Here is a 20,762-nt window from a genome sequence, read left to right as displayed (position 1 = left end):
TTAATAGAGCTTCTTGAATCTGTGGCTTGATATTTTTTATCAGTATAATGTTTCCAAAAATGTTTTCACAATTATCTCTTCAAATGTGATATCTACTTCCATTCTGTTTTTTTTTTTCTCATTCTGATACTCTAAATTCAAGTATTTTAGATGTATTCCATGTATGTTTTCATATCTTTTCTGTACTTTACATATTTTTATCTTAGTACTTTAGGCTAAATATTTTCTTCTACATTTCAGTTAATTCACTTTTCAACCATGTCTAAACCATTTAAACCCATCCATTGATATCTAAATTTCAATTATTATATTTTTATTACTAAGATTTTATTTGTTTTCCTTCATCTGATGAAAGTTTCATATTGTCACCTAAAAAGTCATTTTAAACTCTGTGGGTTAACTCCTATATCTAGCTCTTCTGTCTATCTGTTTTTTGATCTATTTTCCTCTTGATTTTCATTTAAGTCTTGTTCTTTCGCATGAGTTATATTGACTAAACGCTAAAATTAAAATTGTAGAAATAATTTGAAACTCTTGATGATGTCATGTTCTTTCAGAAAGTTTTTCTCTTTGTTTTTGGCAGTCACTTAGCGTGCAAAATATTTGAGGTGCCTTGTACCACATTATCTTGGACCACCTGACTTCAGTACAGCTGAGGTTTACAATTGCATATATAATGTCAGTATTCACTTTAACTATAAACATCAGCATTTTGGTGCCTCTTTACCTAAAATCTTTCTTCAATGCCATAGACACCTGCTCCAAAACTATGCATAGCCATCGTCTTGAACTGCAGTGGAAGTAGTGTTTTGGAGAATAATCTTTAATCAACAATGGATAGCTGTCAGTAAATAAATGCTCCAGCTTTCACATCATTCAATAAGGGATAATTCTGAAGTAATTTTTGCATGGTTCCTCAGAGAATTACCTGTTGGTTTGAGACCCAATTGCCTTCAGTAGTAACGAGATCAATAAAATACTCCTTATTGATTTTTGCCTCCTCCTCTGATATTGTCTCTCCATTATCTCTGTCTGCTTCCAGAATGTCTAAAGCAGACTATTTACATCCAGATTTTTGTATCAATCTTTGCTTTTATATTAAACTAAGACAAGGTGGATCGTCTTAATCTAATCATGAATTGAATAGATTTGAAACTAGGCTTTAATCTTTGGAGAGCTACTCAATTTCCAGTTCACTCTTTTCTCTAGAATGAAGGTCTTTGGAAGACTAAAATTGCCTGAACTAGTTTCCCATTTTCCTAGCTGCTGCTTAGTGCTCAGCATCTCGACTTCTGCTCTTGAACTAATAAACTTCTCAGTTCCTCTCCAATGCCTTTAAATAGATGTATTTGTCTGTGTCTCTGTTTCCTCATCAGTAAGGTGGATTACCTGTTTGCTATGGTTCAACTTTTCTAGTCTTACTGAGAAAGTTGGTGTAAATTTATTTCCACTTAAAAAAATTTATTCAAAGCTAATGTAGTTAAATATGTTGCTCAGTATAGCTTCTTGAACCTGAATTGTATAAACTTTTCAATAGTATTTAAGAGTAACAAAATATTGATTTTTTGAAAACTATAATGCATAATCATAAGACAATATCATGATACATTTTCAAAGTCAACCCAAAATTTCCTTTACACCAATTATGGGATTTGTAGTACATATTACAATATATTTTCTAGGGATAGGAATTAAGTATCTTTAAAATCATAATATGTTAAAATTAGTACCATTTTGTATTGTACATGCTATTTTGTAGACTATAAGATATAAGGCATGAAATTATTATATGTTAAGGCCTCTGAACAATTGCTTCTAGATGAAAGTCATTGGTATTACACAAGAAATCTCACAGCACTGTGCAATATAAGTTCACATTTAGCTCTGACTGCAAGCAGAAAATAACTCTTCTTTCCAAAAGAGGTTTAAATAACCCTTTAATCATCAGTGTCTTCATAATGCTGACCACTAGGGAGAAAATAATTATGTCAGAGTGGAAAAATAGTTACTAAGTGTTCTTATAAGAAAGATGTTGACATATTGTGCAGCCATTTGAGATAACAAGTAAAGTAATTACTATTTTTGCATAGACTATTGGAAGCATATCACACTTTTATAAAGTCTGTGAACTTTGAGCATTTGTTGCAAGAAAAACAGAAAAGGTACTAAATTTAGGGAAATAGCCCCTCCATGGTGTTCTGATTACCTTGTACATATCCATATAGCCAAAGACTTGATTCACAGCTTATTTGAGTCTTGGCAGAACATCTTATGATAATCGATAATCTTACAATAGGGAGGGGAAAGAGGCCTGAAAAGAGCTACTATGAGGCCATCATCTACTCATCTCCCTGTCTTCCCAGGGAGGCTGTCATGAGAAAGTTTCTCAGCACCGCTGTGTTTTGATAAGTTATGAAGCTTTCTACCCCACTCCCTTCAGAATTAGAGTGTCAGAATATAAAAATACTTAGGTGCAGGCTATATTTTGTTGCAGGAAGTCAGGGACCCCAAATGGAGGGACTGGCTGAAGCCGTGGCAGAAGAACATAAATTGTGAAGATTTTGTGGACATTTATTCCTTCCCCAATCAATACTCTTGTGATTTCCTATGCCTGTCTTTACTTTAACCTCTTAATCCTGTCATCTTCATAAACTGAGGATGAATGTCACCTCAGGACCCTGTGATGATTGCATTACCTGCACAAATTGTTCGTAGAGCATGTGTATTTGAACAATATGAAATCTGGGCACCTTAAGAACAGGATAACGGCGATTTTCAGGGAACAAGGGAGATAACCTTAAAGTCTGGTGCCCTGGGGGCTGGGCAGGACAGAGCTATATTTCTCTTATTACCAAAAACGGGTAAGAGACGTATTGCTGAATTCTTTCCCCAGTAAGGAATATTAATAATTAACAGCCATGAGAAAAGAATGCATTCCCAGAGGAGGCCTCTGAAATGGCCACTCTGGGGGTGTCTGCCTTATGCAGATGTAGATAGGGATGAAACACGCCCTAGTCTCCTGCAGTGTCCCCAGGCTTGCTAGGATTAGGAAATTCCAGCCTGGTGAATTCTAGTCAGACCAGTTCTCTGCTCTTGAAACCTGACAATGTGTGCACAGTGGGACATGGAAGTTCATTAGTGATTCTAGTTTCGCCCTGACCTTCTGCCTTGTGATCTTCTGTCGCCCTTGAAGCATGTGATCTCTGTGAACCACACCCTATTCATGCACTCCCTCTCCTTTGAAAATTGCTAATAAAAAGTTACTGGTTTTACGACTAGGGGGCATCACAGAACCTGCTGACATGTGATGTCTCCACTGGACACCCAGCTTTAAAATTTCTCTCTTTTGTACTCTTTCCCTTTATTTCTCAGACCAGCCGACACTTAGGGAAAATAGAAAAGGACTCACTTTGAATATCGGGAGTGGGTTTCCCCTGACAATATTTGGCTCCTTAGCAATGATGCATCCCACAGATGGCATTGCACTCATCTGGCTCCTGTTGTTTGAATTTAGCCTTTTCAGTGCATGGGACAAGAAACTGGTACCTTGGCCTAATCTTGTTTTCACTGACTATATAAGAAACAAACTGTCTAAATCTAAAAGTGTCTTATTGTATCTTTACCAAATAATTCGAGCCTTGGGTGTGGCCTTGCCTGTCTTGTATGTTTGCTTTAGTAACAGTATCTGCAAATTGAGTGTGCTACATGAGATAGCATGGAGCATATAGAAAGAGTCCAGGAGAACTGAAACAATAAACAAATTAAGGTTGTTTGAATGGAGATCTGTTGGTGGTAATATAATCCATCTTAGTTGATTATAATCATTACTTTTAAATAATAAAATGGGAACTGAACAGAAAATTAGAATATAATAGTATTATTATAGGAAAAAAATCATTAGTATATAATAAAGCTAAGCTAAAAATAGTTGTTTTGTGAAAGTTATATTTTGGTTATTTATACATGTATCCCTCAGTATCAGTTAACTATATATGGTCACAATAATGTTGTATTTAAAAAATGAAAACATTGAATGTCAGCTACATAGAACAATGATTTTAATTAGCTCACAAGTTGGTGGGTAGTCTAGGATTTGTTCATTCCAGTCTACACTTAGCTGAGTCTCAACCAAACTCGCTGCCTCTGCTAATCTCAACTAGCTTTATTCAGTGGACTGATCTGCAGTCAGTTTGGCTGGCTGGGTTGGATTTGATCCACACATCTGTGATTCTCCTCCTGGGAACTGACCAGAGTGCTGGCCTTGCATGTTCTTCTCATGTCAATGTAGAGGCCAGGAAAGAAGACTCAGTTACACAAATGCTTTTCAAGCCTTGGTTTACATTACACTTGCTAATATCTAGCCAAAGCAAGGTCCTTTTAAACCTAGAACCAAGTGATGGAGAGATACAGTCATCCCAATAGTAGGAGGGCACCACAAAGATAGATGGCAAAGAGTGTGGATGTATAATCCTACTACTAGAGAGGGAGTAAAGAGTTGGAACAATAATGCACTCTGCCACATCCACCCTAGCTGAAGTCATTCCATCTAAAGACATATTTCAATTGAGTGCAATCATGTGTACTCAAAAGTCTATATCCAAATCAAAAAGCAGGACAATGAATCTATATGTATGAGGAAGCAAAAACACTTAAACTGCCTGTGAGTCTGGAAAGAAAATCTAAAATTAACTTGTCATTACATATCAACTTTTCTTCCAACAGAATCATATTTTGTGCACCTATCATTTAAGTGTATTGTGTATTATGATTATTACCTTTCCTACATTATTACCTACATTATTAAGTAAAAAAATTAGGTAAAAGGCTTTGAAGAAGGTAATTGAACTTAAAACCCCTAGAAAAGTATTAGAAAAGTTAAAAGTTATAAACTGTATATATAGAAGAAAGCACATAAAAGTTGTAAATTTAGATATACATATGAACAAGAAAATGAGCAAAAAATAATTTTTTTGTTTAAAAAATGTGTATTCAATTCTGGAAACTTTTACCGTATTATCAAAGTACAATGTAATCTTTTAAAAATAACTAGAGAATACCTTGTGCCATAGATCAATGGCTATCAATTAGCATAGAATGCCATTAAGCATCAAGTTACTGTAACAGAATATGTTGAATGTGTTAAAAAATCTGAAGAAGATAATAGAGAAGGGAGTTTAGTGGGTAAAGAATGTGAGTTTCAGTGGAAACACTGGATTGATAAAATGTTCTAAGAAATGTGCAAATGTATATAACTGGAATATCAGATAAAGTGTATTCCATGGATAGTGAGGCAGGAGAGGTTTTTGCCAGTGGATTGCAATAAACTTTGATAAAGTAGTTGTAGTGTAAAATTTATTTTAATGCTTGTTACTAAGGTACTCAGTCTACTTAATTTTCACTGTTGATACAAAGAACCAGCTATACTTGCTATCAAATCTTAAAGGAAAAAAATATTTTAAAGAGAAAATCATGTATTACCATGACATAACCTGGACACTTACTTTCAAAAATGCAATTACAGATACCTTCTATTTATCAAGACCTGCATCTAATGAGCAAAGGAGTCTTAACAAGAAATTTATTTTAATTTTTGAAAATCATGTTCCTTTGCTAAGGTTTAATATGATGGCTGATATGTACACATTCTCTTAAAAGAATCTTGAGACCCAGGAAAAAAGACTGTCCACCGGATTTTTGAATTCAGTCACAGACGAACCTCCGGCACTTACTATTTTTTTCTAATTTTCTATTTTATTCTTATTATATTTTATTTTTATTTAATTTTTTATTTACTATTTTTTTTTTACTATTACTTGCTCATTTACTAGCTCATTCTTGTTCACCACTCATCAGTGCCAATGATTAGAAGCTCTATCTCCATCCTCTCACCATCAAGCCCTACCTCCCCTCAATTGATAAGGAGCTGTAATTTTTAACTAGCCTTTAAATTTTTTTATTTTGCTAAATGTATTTATCTTCATTATGAATCTTTAAAATGCTATTTCATTAATCATTTATTTATTTATATTACATTATGCTATAAATCCTTTGCAGTAAAAAGGGATAATGTAATTTGTGCCTACTACCAGCTAGTACCATTGAATTTCTCCCCAAAATATACCTACAAATGACTTAATTAAATATTATATAAATAATTAAATTTTAAATCATTGGTCTTTTAATTTTTTATATTATACAGAAACTCAGTAGAATTTTAAAAATTTATTTGAGTTGTTCTAATATAATATTTAGAAAAATTTTAAGGGATTTGAATAGCCTCCCATTATTTATATATAAATGCAAAGATAACAGAAACATTTGGTTTGTCAGAGTCAAGGAAGAGTGGAACACAAAGGTTTTCTAAAATATATTTCTCATGTAGGTTTAAAACCATATTTCCACTGAAAATTATGTAAGTCTACATAATTCTTTAGCTTTCCTCACACACGTTAGGCACTAGATGACTAATAAATTATAAAAGTAAAGACTTCTGGCCAATTTTACGGAGTACCTCCATAAAGGCAAGGGGCCTCTGAGGCCCCTAACTATTCACATAACTATGCAATTGTACAATAGCCGTAACAAAATTGCTCTATTAACCTTGGATCAATAATCACTCTATTTTTGTGATTTTTTACAAAAGAAATAAAGACAATAAAGACAATAAAGGTTCATTTATCCATGTTTTCTCAAATGTCGTCTTCTTTGTGACCAAACTTGCACAGTCTACTCAGCTGCTTCCTAAGATCGCTTTTTACCAACTTGTTAAATGTTTCCAAATCTTTCGTCAGCCTAATACAGGGCATATATGGTGTTAAACTGACTTTAGGCTAAGGCTGCCTCCTTACATATTTAAAGCTTATCCTAAAGATTTAACCATACATAGTGAACCGAACTGGATGCATAAACAGACTTCAACCTACTCTTGTACCATCACCAAGTTTCTGCCAACCAAAGGTGGCCAACTGTTCGAACTGTGTTCAAATAAGGCAAATACTGAGTTGTAACCAATCTCACTGTTTCTGTACCTTCCTTTCATCTTCTGCACCGTCACTTTCCTTTTTCTGTCCATAAATCTTCCTCTGACAAATGGCTGTACAGGAATCACTGAGCCTACTCTGGTTCAGAAGATTGGCTCATGCATGGATCATTCTTCGCTCAATTAAACTCTTAAATTTAATTTGTCTAAGTTTTTTCTTTTAACAGTAGGTACCTAAAAGTAGAGTAAACACACTGGTATTTAGCAGGATTAGACTCTTTTAAAAATCCTACAAAGTACATAAAATTTACTCAGGATATAAAATTCTTTTTCTGCTTTTGTTCAATAATTTGGAATTTGCGTGTTAGTTTCTTGCAGCTTGGTTAGGCTTTAGAAACTCGTGCTCATGCAGAAAGTAAAGATCTTCAATAGTCTGAGATTTAAATCAGTTCTAGCAGAATCTCAGCAATGGATAGCAATAGTTAAGGTGCAGAGATCAACAAGCACATTTTTTTTTCTCTCTGGCTATGAAAAGAAGAAGCACTACTTTTTTCTCTCTGGCTATGAAAAGAAGTAACCTTAAAAAATTGCTATGAATAAAAATTGCAAGCATCTGAAATATTCATTCACATTCCCCCAAGATAATTTCACTTAGAGCATAATTTGTACTTGACCATCTGCCTCTGAGGAGTTCTACTTATAGCTTACTCACTGATAATCAACTTGCAGCAAGCTGAAGGTATTGTGTGCCTTATTGGCAATTATTTCATTTTTAATAAATCCCTAATAAATATTTTTCTATAGTTGAAGACATTGTCTAAACTCACCCAAGACTCAAGCTTATACAACAGGATTTTTCCGTATTTTATCTATTGAGATATAGTTGATACATAAAAAATTGCACACATTGACTGTGCAATTGATGAATTAGGACATATGCATATACCCATGAAACCATGACCGTAACAAAGGTGGTAAATATATCTATCACCTCCAAAACTTTTCTGTGTCCTTTTGTGGGTTTTGTTTTTGCTTCTTTTTTTTGTTTCTTTTTCAAAAGAATGAAACATGAGATCTACCATCTTAATATATTTTAAAATACACAATACTGTATTGTTAACTATAGATACTATGTTATTTACCAAATCTCTATAACTTATCCATGTTTGCAAAAGAAACTCTATACCCATTAAAAAAACAAAACAAAACAAACAAACAAAAAAAACCTCCATTTCTCTCTCATTCCCCACCAAGCCCCTGGCAACCACCATCCTATCCTCTGCTTCTCTTGAGTTTGGCTATTTTAAATACCTCCTATAAGCGGATCATGTAGTATTGGTCCTTTTGTGACTGGCTTATTTCATTTAGCAAAATATCCTCCATGTCCATTCATGTTGTCACAATGACAGAATTTCTTTCTTTTATAAAGCTGAGTAATATTCTTGTATGTATATAACACAGTTGCTTTATTCTTACATACATGGACATTTGCATTGTTTCCATATATTTACTAGTATGAATACTGCTCCAATGAACATGGGGTACAGATACTTCTTCAAGATCTTTATTTTAATTATTTCACAAGGGTATGAAACTAGAAACCAATAACAGGAGGAAAACTGGAAAATTCACAAATACGTGGAAATTAAACAACATACTCCTAAAGAAACAATGGGTCAAAAAGAAATCCAAAGAGAAATTAAGACGTATCTTGAGCCAACTGAAAATGAAAACATAACAGGCCCAAACTTATGGGATACAGCAAAAGCAATACCAAGAAGGAAGTTTATGGCCATAAATGCTTACACTTAGAAAGAAGAAAAATTTTCAAATAAACAACTAAACATTATACGTCAAGGAACTAGAAAAAGAACAAACTAAGTCCAAAGCTAATAAAAGGAAGGAAATAAAGATTGGAACAGAAATAAATGAAATAGAGACTAGAAAAACAATAGAAAGTGTCAACAAAACTGGAATGTGGCTTTCTGAAAAGATAAAATTGGCAACCTTGTTTTTTTAGAAAAAAGAAAAGAGTTAAATAAATGAAATTGGAAATGAAACAGGAGACACTACAACTGATACCAGAGAAATACAAAGAATCATAAAAAAATCATAAATATTTATATATCAACAAACTGGATAACCTAGGAGATATTGATACATTCAAGAAACAAACCACCTACCAAGACTGTATTTTGAAGGAAAGGAAAATATGAACAGAACCAGTAATGAGTAAGGACATTAAATTGGTAATCAAAAACCTTCCAGCAAAGAAAAGCCCAGGACCGGATAACTTTAGTGGTGAATTCCAACAACAATTCAAATAATTAATGTCAATCCTTCTCAAATTTTGTATATATAAGAATTTTAGATTTAAAGCTCATCTCCAATAAAAAAATCCAAAAGTTAGTCTTAAAATCATAGTTTATTTTAGGACTCGTTTTAGAGGACCAAAAAAAATAAGTCCCATTCCAAGTTCAGAAATAACTTGTCCCCAAACTATATAGAAGCCAGTTATATATATTTATATATGTACATTTATATACATATTTATATATAGTAAATATATATATTTGTCTCTTATTTGCAAAAAGATATTCACATTTCATCTCTCAAAGCACCCAAAAGATATGTATTTAAAGATATGTCTCCTTCATTTAAATAGAGGTAACTACTATAGTTGTAATATTCCATTAGTTAATGTAGTATATGCCAATGAGCTGTGCTATGTTGTTTTTCTGGCTGAATGAAGCTGGGCAGAATCAAACAAATGGTGTAGTGCTGTACACAGGTATTAATGCTTATAAAATTTATTGCAAATTCAATACCACAGAGAAGAAGACCTCTGTGTGTTACAGAATACTTACCAATAAACTGTTATTTTCTGTTCCACCAGAGATAGCTAATGAAACAATCTGGATTGGAATTTGATTCTTCCCACTTTTTGCAGGGGATGACATTTTGCTTTCATCAACTTCAAAAAATAGAATATTCTTTCTTGAAGGATATACTAACTCTACACAATGTATCAGATAGCATATTCCATAATATATTGAAGTTATCCCTATCTGAGACAATAAGATGTTTGATTAGCCTCAGAACTTTGCACAGTGCTGCCCATAAGTAGCATTCAATGAATGTTAGTGAAACTGAAACTTATGCACTACAACATATCTCATTACATTTTTAGAGCAAGATCATGATATAGAAAAAAACGGCAAGATTTAGAGTCAGCATGCCCAAGTTTGAGTGCAAACTCTGATATTTACCAGTGTGATGTTGTCAGAAAAGTCACTTAACCTCACTAAGTCTCAATTTTCTCTTATATAAAAGAAGAGTTAAAATAACTTTCTAACAAATCGTTGGGAGAATAAAAAATACAGAGAATATGAAGGTGTTTTGTAAAATGCAATATCCAAATACTCTTGAAACATAGATAAATAGGAATAAAACATCAAAAAAATTAACCCAGCAAGATGATGCAAAAATTCTAATTAGTGTTACTGTACCATAGATGTTTGTCATCTATTGTTCTCTGGAATAAGCATTACTTCAAATTAACAGTTTAACTTAGTTTAAATAACTGAGTAATACTGGCACCGCAAGAATGCACCAAAATTAAATAACATAGAAATATTCCTAGATTAATCATTCATCCACTCACTGCAATTAATTCATTTGTTTCCCCTTTTTCTTATTGGCAATTCTTCTGTTCACTTTCATTTCTTGGACATTAATGTATATTAAGACAAAAGGTTTCCATTCGTTAATGAATATGTACTAAATTATGGTGATACCATGTTTTGATAATATTATGTTTAATTCTAATCTAATGTTGATCTTGTACATTTCCCTACCTATGGGAATGACAGAAGAATCTGACAGAAAAAAGAAAATGTTAATGCAACAATATGGAAAGATCCAAGGTTAGATAGCAAAGTGAAAATGAATAATAAATAAGATAAAAAGATTATGGGTAGTACTAATGTCATACAGCAGCAATAATACATGATAGCAATGTAACACATATTTTAATAATTATTATATCACATTCTAGCTTTCAGGTAAATGTTTATAGAAGCAATTAATTAGGTATGAACTAGCCACGCCTACTGTGTAGAATGAAGGACTGCTGGTTTCCTGAGAATCTTTATCTAAAAGCCTATTGTTTGTAAATAAAACTAGGTGTGGAGCAATCGTGGCACTTCAAAAATCTCAAACAGTCCTTACATGTTGATCATATCTGAAGGCTATCTTAATGTATGATGTGTTTTCTAGAAATTACCTTTAAATACTGTTTATAAAATACTACATTTCCACTATATAGCAACAGGAAATAACACCTATAATTATAATCATCTTTGCATTTATTATGCTTCAATATTTTCTTCAAAAAATCATGGCTTCAGATTACATATGGCTGGTCCCCCATTTTTAGTCTCTGCACTCCTGAACCTCTGCATTGATTCAATTCCAGGGTCTTACCAGTTCCACCTCCAGTATTTTTCTATTCATCCACTTAACTGGGCTCTCTGCTTCTGATTATATCACCTTCCCTAACCCAATGCATCCTCCAAAGTGCAGCTAAAGTAAAATATTGTCTCTTCTATCCACATCTGACTATCTCATTCCACCCTAAAGTTTTCCTGCAGCTGCCCACTGTCTTTAAGAATTTAAAACATACTAACGTGTAACTGAATTTGCTCTTCCTTCAAAGAATGTGTAGGGTCTCTCAAAATGGAAAAATCGCACTGTAGCAGAGTGTTGAAAATGAATGTTTTCAAGTACATACATTTCTTGTTTATTCCTTCATCTGTTTATTCTCCACATTTTCTCTAATTGTATCATAAGAACAAGAGTTATATCCATTTTATTCACTAATATACCTCCAGTTTCTCAAATAGTACATGGTGCTTGGCAAATATTCCCTAAATATCTATTAATATTATATGAATAAAGGAATGAATGAATGAAATATAACCCTAGGGATGTCCTGTCAACTGCTTCTCACTTTTTCACAGATTCCGTTCTTCTACAAATTAAGGTTCTAAGAGTAATTATCCAAGGGGCCAAACAGTGCTTAACAGACCAATCTCAACTATATGATGTTAGATACAGTTAAAGGATTGCCTGGTTCAAGTAATTATTATATCTATATATTAAGGAAAATGAATCTGGGATCAACAGGAAACACTGAATATTAGAAGATTGTGATCTTAGTATTGACTGTCCCTAGCAAGCTGTGAGATCATGAGCAGGTAACTCAATGAGCTGGATTTTGTATTTCCTCATCTGTAAGAGAAGTAGGGCTAGAGAGTGTAACAAACCTGCACGTTATGCATATGTACCCTAGAACTTAAAGTATAATAATAATAATAAATTTAAAAAAAAAGAAAAAAAAAAAAAAAAGAAAGTTGGTCTCTCAGATCACCCTGTCAATTTAACTTTGATGACTCTAGAAATTATATTGTTGATTTGTTTTCCTTTTCTAGAAGAGTGGAATATTTTTTCCTCTACTGGTTATCTACCCAGAGGAAAAGAAGTCTTTATATGAAAAACAACAACAACAACAACAACAAAAACCATTTGCACACATCTGTTTATAGCAGCACAATTAACAATTGCAAAAATATGAAACCAGCCTAAATGCCCTTCAACCAAGGAGTGGATAAGAAAAACATGGTATTTATACACCATGGAATACTACTCAGCCATAATAAAGAATAAAATAATGGCATTCATAGCAATTTGGATGGAGTTGGAGACAATTATTTTAAGTGAAGTAACTCAGGAATGAAAACCAAATATCATATGTTCTCACTTATAAGTGGGAGCTAAGTTATGAGGACAAAAAGGCATCAGAATGGTATAATGGACTTCCGGGGCTTGAGGAGAAGGGTAGGAGGGCTATGATGGATAAAAGACTACAAATTGGGTACAATGTAAACTGCTCAGGTGACAGGTGCTCCAAAATCTCAGAAATTACCACTAAAGAATTTATCCATGTAACCAAAAACCACCTGTTCCCCAAAAAGCTACTGACATAAAATAGAGATTAAAAGCATAATAGAAATTTTCAAAGAAAGGAGAGTGGGATATTTTCATTTAGCCTATAATTTAACATATAAGTGCTTTATGAAATAATACTTATTTTTATCTTTATTTTTATTTATGGCATATAACAATAAAAATATATCATATGTAAATATAAAATATAGAAGTAGAAAATATTACTGTAGAAAATATGCCCTAAATGGAATTGCACTGACTGAAATAACTTTTCTTTTTTCCTGAGTATGAGTTTTAGGTGAATGTTTTTGTAATTTCCATCCAAAAAAAGTGCTCCGTAACCAAACTGCCCAAGATAGTCCAATTTACCTTAAAGATGAATTAAGTAGTATTTATTATACAGCAAGGAATCAAGATATTTTCTATATACCTAAGGGAATTGAATAATACATTCATTTCTATGGGCAAAGAGTTTAATTCTTGTTATTAAATTGTTAAATTGCCAACATTTAAAGACCCATAGTATTCAGTTTTCTTAAACTAATTAAAAACACACAGAAGTTATTTTGTTTCCACAGTCTTTATAAAATTCCCCAGTTAACATGCCAGATGCCACTGCTCTTCAAGCCTGATGAAGGCTCCCCGGAGTTCGTGTCCTTTGATCAGCTGTTGCCAAAGAACTGAAGCAGATTGTGCAAGTCTGCATAATCATATGATTTCACTCCCATTGGGGAATTACTGCTGTAAGAAAAGTCAACTGCCTTGACAAAAAAATTTACAATTATAAAATATCCAGATAATGACAAATTTTAAATGCAGGTCAGTGATATGGTATTCCATGACATTCTAGTTATAAAGCCTCCATCTCAATTCCTTCTCATGCATTTTATTGTCATGGAAGTAAAATGCTTTACCACAGCCAGGCTGAAGGGAGAGATGCTTTGACTGGTACAGCTTGTGTTTGAGGATATTATTACATAAAAATGGAAGATAAGGAAAATTATAAATTGCTTGAGTCATCTTATTGTTTTATTTTTATTTTTATTTTTGAGATAGGGTCTCACTTTGTCACCAGGCTGGAGTGCAGTGGTGCCAGCACGGTTCACTGTAGCCTTGAGCCCCCAGGCTCAAACAATCCTCTTGCCTCAGCCCCACAAATAGTTGGAACTATAGACATGTTCCACCACACCCAGCTAATTTTTGCATTTTTTGTAGAGACAACGTTTTACTAGGTTTCCCATGCTGGTCTGAAACTCCTGAGCTCAAGCGATCCGCCCTCCTTGACCTCCCAAAGTGTTGAGATTACAAGTATAAGCCACCATGCCCAGCAAGCCACTTTATTTTTAAATTTAATTCTCACATCCCTTTAGGTTACATATTCACTAATTAAGGTTATCATAAACAATCATAGACATCAGTCAGTCAATGAAGCAGCACGTTTATACCTAAGTACAGACAGTTAGAGCAGCCTATTACACTGTACCACTTGGACTGAAATGGACAACTGTAGACAATACTGTTAATTCCCTTCCAATATCTACTCTCTTTGTATTCTTTGCTAAGAGAATCATAATTTAAATTAGGGAAACACTGTGACCTCCTAGTGATGGATCATGATAATGAATCATGACCATGCCTTTCCTTGATATCCCAGTATCCCTTGAAGTTGGGGTATCTATGACCACCGGTTCTGGTCAAAAAGACTTAAGAGAGAGTCTGCTGAAGGGGCTTCTGGGAAATCTTTTTATTTCCCCAGTAAAAAGGGACATGTGTACCTAAGGACCATTATCCTTCCGCCATTATTTTGCGTCAATTTATTTTCTTCATTACAGCAAAAGATTTCCCAAAGAACTACAAAGACACTTGTCCTTACAACTCATAGAACCAACTTCAGCCACCATCTAGTTACAGAACATTTGTTATGTGGGGAAAAAAAAAAAAAAAACCACCCTGATAATGTACCACTGCAAATAGGGCTTTCTACTACTTGCAGCCGAAGATCTTGCTAAAAATATATGGCAACTCTTCAGACTTCTATCCATCCTAACCATTCTTGTTAACAAACTAGCACCTCTTGTCTAGATTAGCCATCTGATTAGCTTTATTACCTCCAATTTAACCCATGTGCTATCAGATGATCTTTCTATAATCCAATACTCATCAATTAATATCCTCTTTAAAATCTTTTAGTGGCTCCCAAATCTGTCATAATAAAGTAACCTGGATAATGGGCACATCGATTGCCTCTTCAGCTTCATTAGTTCATTTATTAATTTAAAGATTATTTATTCATTGTACATGTATAGAGGATTTAGTAAATATGGGGCCAACAGAATTCTATCTATAGTGTCATTTTCTTTTGAAAGAAACAAATGACCTATTATTTGAATGACGAGTATGAACCTTGCCCTTCATCCTATCTTAGAAACTTTATCAGTAAGCTGATTAAGCTCTAGTCTTAACTCATTATGTGTAGAAAATAATAAAAAATAAATTATTGATCTTCTCTATCATGTAAGTCAAAATAATTTCAAAAAGACTTATTCTTGTTTTATAAATATTTCTATGACCTATAAAGATATTGAGATTTAATCTGTGGCTTATTGAACTTACACAAGTGAGTACTGAGGGCCAGTCTCCAAACCTCCATTCTCAGGCTTCTTACTTAAATCTAAATTTCTCTATAAGAAACCCAAAGGTTGCAAGTAGAATTATTCAGTAGTTTACTCACATAACTGTAAACGTAAGTTACGAAACTTTGTCAGTAAATATAGCTGCTTTTAGAGCTGACATTAGGAAAGCAGTAGGACAAATAACACCAACAATATAGTCAGTTAAGAGGAACAATTGCAATTCTACTCTGATATCAACTGAAGCAAAATAATTGTGACATTAATTGAAGCAAACCATTCACAAAATGCACATCATAATGCCTCAGCTAACATTAAGCATTAACAAAATAATATATATATTTTAAAAAATTGCATATAAGATAAAGCAACCAACATTGACATTAACACATGCTTTCAGCAATTTAAAATAACTATTTCATCCACATTCTTGTACTTCAGATGATGCATGGCGGTAACACATGACTTGAAGAATTTTTTTTCTCACAAAGCTTATATAGAAGTCAAAAATAGATTCTTAATGCAAAAAAATAAGTGCATGTAAGTGTCTTAGTCAGTTTGTACTGCTGTAACAAATATACCATAGACTGGATAACTTAAACAATAAACCTTTACTTTTCAAAGTTCTGGAAGATGGAAAGCCCAAGATCAAATGTCAGCAGATACAATGTCTGATGAGGGCCAAATTCCTGGTTGACAGATGGCTGTATTCTCCTCGTATACTAACATGGAAGAAAGGAGAACAAGAATTACCTTTCTTCCGCTTTGCATGTGGGTCACTAATGTCATCGTGGGGGCTCCATATGAATAATCTATCTCCCTAAAGTCCCACCACCTAACATCATCCCATTGAAGGTTAGGGTTTCAAAATATGAATTTTGATGGACACAAACATGCCATCCACAATAATCAGATCTATGGTATAGAAACATTTTTAAATCCATGCTCTCTTATAAAAATATATAGACTATTAAAAAATGTATTAAGACTTGTTTTGCATACAGAAGGATAAAACTCCACTCCTGTTCAGCAGCTTTATTCTTGAGCAAATGCATATTTAGCATCCACTGCAAGATCTATAAAAATTAGACCAAGTCTCAGATTCTACATGGTGCTTTACAGTTGTGAAAGCTTTGTTTGCTCTTGCTTTCTCATTTTATCCTCGCATCAAATCTGTCTACATATATACACACACACATACATATATAAATGTATATATATGCACACATATAAATTTATATATAGATACACACACACACACACATATACATATATATATATAAATTTAGGATCAATTCCCCAAACATTTTAACATTTTAACAGAGGCTCCAATTAAACTGGAGATTAGTATCTCTACATTATGGACTTAAGTCTTTGATAGATTTATTTAGCAGCTTTGTGTAATATAAAATCACAGTCACTGGAATCAAACAGACCCATATTTGCATTCTGGCTGTAAAATGTTTTAGTTGCATAATGTCATCTAAGTAAAAAGGAATTTGCGAAGATTTGTTGACATTGTTGACAAGATTAAATTGGTTGCCATATGTAAAGTGCCTAGCACAAGGCCTGGAATATAGCAAGCACCCAATATGCTCCCTTGCAATTCCTCTTTCATCTTCTCTCTTCTTCCCTTCCTTCCTTAAAGACATATGCATGGATTTAAGAGAAAGGAAAGCTGAAAAAATAAGATGACAAGTATTTTCTACTTCAAAGAAAAATGGCAAGTCTGTGCAAGTTTTCCTGCGTTTGCCTTAAGAATAGATTTTAGTTATTGAAAATTTATTGTACTGAACCCCTGGCCTAGTTTGTAAAACCAAAGGACAAAATTGAATACTTTGCAGACATTTTAGTTATCTACTGCTGTGTAGCAAAAGACCCTCAAATTTAGCAGCTTAAATTAACAAACATTTATTATCTCCCAAGACAATTGATGAGGGTCAGACATCAAACAGGGCTTAGCTGAGTGGTTCTGGCTCAGAATCCCTCATGAGTTGCAGTCAAGCCAGCCAGGGCTGCAGTAGTCTAAAGGGGCTGAAAATCCATGTCCAAGTTCACTGAAGTTCTTCCCTCAATGGGCCTCTCCACAGAGCTACCCAGACGACATGATGACTTTCACTAGAACAAGTGATTCAAGAGAGCCAGATATCAAGACGGAAGCTGCAGTCTTTTAGAACCTACTCTCGGAGTTACACAAGAAGACCACTTCTTCCATTTGCTCACACTTCTGCCATTTGATCATACAGACAATCCCCTGGCACAATGTCGGAGGGCACTACACAAACGTGTGTAAATACGACTAAGCTGGGGAACCCCCAAGTGTATCTAGACTTAAATAGACATGATACAAATAGAGTTTTGCTTAAATATTTATTTAATTGGTAATGTGTGAAAAGATTGGGGCAATACTGGCATTTTGTGGTATTCCACTCCTTCCACGTCACAACAGTGATGTTTTCAAATACCTGCTACTGTTTTGCTCTATAATCTTGGCTTAGCATAAAATCTACACTTCTACAATTTTCTTCTTACTCAGCACACATTGCCTGGGTCAGCGGGATAAGTAGGGTTTAGTTTCACAAAGTGTATACTGGCAGTGCCTGTTTGATAGCCAACCTCCACGAGGGCACCTAATGGTCTGAAACATTTAAGCAAACTTCTTATACTGTCCCATGTCTGCTTAAGTCTAAATACTTTGGGGGTTCTCCAGTTTAGTCATACTTATCCTCTAAAAGAAACATCCTTTCCCTCCCTACCTTTGAAGGCTGTGAGCTACAGAATTCATTGCAGTTGTACAGCGAAATTTACAAATCAACCTGTGGAATTTTCATTTCAATGACATAATTTGATGTAACTCTCTAGCTCACATTTCTAAATAATATATACTTATATTGTTTCAAATAATTGACAGTAATGGACACACGGTGATTGGTACATAATAGGTATTATAAATATTTATTGATAAAATACACTATTTTTTACCACTCTTTATGCAAAATGCCTGTGATATGTTAGATACTTGTGCAAATATTTCAAGGGTCAGTAGGCATTAGAGAAAACTAAAAATCCATGAATGTCCAAAACCTTAAGCACATATAAGAGAAGCAAACTATTTCTGCTAGACTGGAAAGTTGGATTTCCAAATGACTGTAATTTGAAGGAAAAAAAATGAGAGTTTTTTGCATCTTTTCAAAAGGTCAAAAAGGATTCATAACAACAAAATCCTCTTGCCTTTATTATAGTATATGTATGTAGTTTCAATGAAAATTATATTAGGACTCAAAAACTGAAATTAGGGTAATTTAAAACCACTTCAAATATGTCATGAACTACCTCTTTTCCACTCTTGTCTCATAGGTACTTCTATACTATAATTTATAATTCATGATTCTGGCAAGAAAATGAGAAAGTGACTTTGAGAAATCATTTTAAAGGCAATTTTAAGCTGATAAATTGTTCTAAGATATTACTGAGGAACTTAAATATTGATAAACGTTCTCCATGCTTTATTTTTCTATGTTATAGTAACCTATACTTTAATAATAATCTGAGCTATCAAACACAATGACTAGAAAGCTAAGAGGGTGGTTAACTGATTTCTTTAGTTTGTGACCTTATTGTATTTAAAATAGTGGAAGGAGTGAAAGGAGGTTTGTTAAAAACATTGGTAGGTAATGGTTAAACTAAGTCTTTCCAGTTGTTAAACATTTATTTTAAAAATTAAAGCATTATCTTTAGAACATAATTGCTACAAACAGTTTAAGTGGCCAGAACAATTAAGTTTCTCAAAATTTTTCATAATATAAAACTAAAAAATAAAATCATTTTTGAAGTTAATTATTTCATTTACTCTGCTTTTCTCTTATTTATCTTCATAACAATTACCACCCCTTAACCTGTTACATATTTTTTGTTTTATTCGTGTGCTGTCTGTATCCTCCCGATAGAATATGAACTCCATGACAGGACCCTATAATATATGCTATTTTATATCTGGATCTTAGAACAGCCCCAGGTTCATACTAGGGGTTTTATAATATTTACTGAGTGAATAAATGAATGGTTATCATGTGCCATGAACTAGGTGCTGAAGATGCAGTAATGAACAATATAGACCTGGTCCCTACATGACAGAGTCTATAGTTAACTGAAGGTACAGGCAAGCAAGCAGAAAAGACCAATGTCACAAATACTATGAGAGAGAGCAAAGCAGCAGTAGCTAATTCTGGAATTCAAAGAAAGCTTTCTGAAATTGAAACTCAGACCTGAAAGATGTCTGGAGATTAGCCAAGTTTTTGAGAGGCAAGCATAAAGGAATGAAAACTTCTCAACGTAAGGAGAACTGTATGTGCAAAGGCCCAGGAATGAGAGAAAGAATGTCCTGAAAGAAATTCTATGCAATTCTATTTTAGAGTTAAAAACGATGGAGGAGGGGTGTAAGTTGAGATGTTTTCAGGAGATATTTTCAGCACCACGTAACAGAAAATCACCTCTAAATCCTGAGCTGAGCTGGTTGTGCAAACACTCAGGCCAAGGCCTAGTTTATTCTTTCCTTTTCTCAGATCCATTTTTTAGCCACTGTATTCTTGGTATCCCAGCCTCCACAATGATGGTCTGAAAGTGACTGTCAGCAGCTTTCAGGCTTATTTCCTTCTCTTTCTCACCCAGCATAGAAAAAAAAAAAAAAAAAAAAAAAAAAGGAAGATGATTCCTACTTATAGCAAAAAGTCTAAGATTTACTTCAAATGACTCAAAAACTACATGAAAGGCAGGTATTGGAATGGCCTAGCCCAGGTCTCCTGCTCAATCTCTGGAGCCTAGATGGAATCAGCTTTCCTGAAACCACGGGGAGCTAATAGAAACCAGGGACCCTTGGTAATGGGAAAAGGAAAAATAAATGCACGGTAACTGGACTGTTGTATTTGCCATGTAACCTTAGATTGTATCATAAAAGCAATGAGGAGTCATGGAATTAAGCAAAGGGATAACCCACTAAAACTTCTGTGTTAGAAATATTCTTTCCGCAATGTGAAGAACAGAGTCAGCAGAATCAATATTAGAAACAAGGAAACTGTTTAAGAGGCTGCTGCAAGTTGCTGACAGGATAGGTAGACTGAAAACAAATGATTCAAGGGATATTTAAT

This window comes from Theropithecus gelada, chromosome 11 (genome assembly GCF_003255815.1).
Source record: "Theropithecus gelada isolate Dixy chromosome 11, Tgel_1.0, whole genome shotgun sequence".
In the NCBI taxonomy this organism is placed as follows: domain Eukaryota; kingdom Metazoa; phylum Chordata; class Mammalia; order Primates; family Cercopithecidae; genus Theropithecus; species Theropithecus gelada.
This window is presented reverse-complemented; position numbering follows the sequence as displayed.